The sequence below is a fragment of the Cyprinodon variegatus genome, unplaced genomic scaffold, assembly GCF_000732505.1.
Source record: "Cyprinodon variegatus isolate N-32 unplaced genomic scaffold, C_variegatus-1.0 Scaffold540, whole genome shotgun sequence".
Lineage (NCBI taxonomy): Eukaryota > Metazoa > Chordata > Actinopteri > Cyprinodontiformes > Cyprinodontidae > Cyprinodon > Cyprinodon variegatus.
Window position 1 is genome coordinate 362,808 of NW_015150993.1, and position 2,103 is coordinate 364,910.

Here is a 2,103-nt window from a genome sequence, read left to right on the forward strand (position 1 = left end):
AAGAATGCCTGACACCATCTGTTAAGCATGGTGGAGGTAATGTGATGGTCTGGGGTTGCTTTGGTACTAGTAAGGTGGGACATTTTTACAGGGTAAAAGGGATTCTGAGTAAGGAAGGCTATCACTCCATTTTGCAATGGCATGCCATACCTAGTGGACAGAGCTTGATTGGAGCCAATTTCATCCTACAACAGGACAATGACCCTGAACACACCTCCAAATTGTGCAAGAACTATTTAGAGCAGAAGCAGGCAGCTGGTATTCTATCAGTAATGGAGTGGCCAGCGCAGTCACCAGATCTGAACCCCATTGAGCTGTTGTGGGAGCATCTTGACCTTATGGTACGCAAGAAGTGCGTACCATACAATTTTTCCAGATTACCTCAACAAATTAACAGCTAGAATGTCAAAGGTCTCAATGCTGTAATTGCTGCAAGTGGAGGATTCTTTGACGAAAGCAAAGTTTGATGTAAAAAAAATCTTATTTCAAATACAAATCATTATTTCTAACCTTGTCAATTTCTTGACTCTATGTTCTATTCATTTCACAACGTATGGTGGTGAATAAGTGTGACTTTGCAGGAAAACACAAAATTGTTTGGGTGAACCCAATGTATACACATACATAAATTAATTCACTCACTCATCTTTGTTGCAATTCATTTGGTCTATTTGTTAGTAAACAGAACACTTTTTAGAAATATACCATAGCCAGATCAGGTGACTCAACCTTTTTTTTTTTTTTTTTTTTTTAAACTGGAAAAAAATAAAAATAATAATACCGGTAAAAGAAATAAAAAAGAAAAATAGGAAAACCATTGGCAATTGTGTTCCTGGTGCCAAAAGAAAAGGAAAAGTCCAAGATACGATGTGAAAAAGTGAAAAGAAATATTGGATTCCATGAGGGATGGAGAACAAATAGTGCTCAGAAACTATATGAGCTTTGGTGTTCATGAAGCAGGACCTAAAGCTGAGGAGGTATTCTGATTCCTCAAAGACAAAAATAAAAACTATTATATAACTCTTTAAACACAGCTTGTCAAAAACGGATTAATCACAGCTGATTCATTAGTTACCACTGGAAGTAATTAAAGTAATTTTAACTTTCTTTCACTAATAAAATCCTTCTAATACTTCTAATTTGAAAAGATGTGTTAATAAAATCAGGACATTTCTAAGAAAAAAACATGTTTCTATGTCACTAAGACAAATCGCTGACAACATAAAGTTGCATAATCCTCCTGAATCTCAGCTTTATTAATATAAATGAGGTTCCTCAGCTCTGAGAACACTAACAAAAAACGCAAACATTTTACAAGGGTCATAAAGAGAATTACCAATTGGACAAATGTAATTATCAGATAACAGTTTGAACGTTTAAAGGAATTTAGCCGGAGGGCAGATTTTTATCCAATTTAAAGGGTGATCAGAGCCCAAACTGCTGTCAGCTGAGGTTACTGGGTTCATCAAGCATGTTTAGTATTGTAACAGTACACAGCATGAAGAATGCATTTACAGTACACCCTGTTCAAACAGGAGATGGGCATCATGAAGGGACTTATCTTTTAAAGCAACAGTATTAAGATAAAGTGAGGCTCTCTTTATGTTAGCATGGTTCAAAGAGTCCATGAGACACAAGCAAACATGTTCTTTGTTTAATTAAAAAAAAATCTACAGCTCATTCTTCAAAAGTGCTGGTTTTTACAGTGATTGCTGTGTTTTTACTTGTTAATTACTGTATACAAAAGATGTAAGTTAAAGAAAGAAATAAGCAAAATTAAGATTTACTTTTAGAAAATTAGGAATAGTTAATACATGAAGACTTTTAAAGTCGTAGGGAAACGGCCGTTCCAACCGTTGCATTTCCGAATTCTCCCGAGTGGTGCCTGACTTTACACGAGTGAATAAAGTAAATGTGAGTTTTTTATCATGAGGGCGGGATTGTTGTGGCGGAAGGTTCACAAGGTTCAGCGGAAGCATCTTGCTAACCAGTTAGCTACTTAGTGCTAGTAGGTTCCCAATGGGAAATTACATTGGGAACAAGTAGCACTAAATTGGTGACTTAGAAACGACACTGTCAAGGAACGCTATGGACAGAGGAAAC

General features: G+C 36.1%; 1 protein-coding gene across 1 annotated transcript in view; it reads right to left on the minus strand.

Annotated features, from left to right (window-relative positions):
- cwc27 (CWC27 spliceosome-associated protein homolog) overlaps nucleotides 1-2,103 on the minus strand; it is a 60,079-nt gene that overhangs the window by 1,281 nt on the left and 56,695 nt on the right. The gene's annotated exons all lie outside the window — the stretch shown is intronic.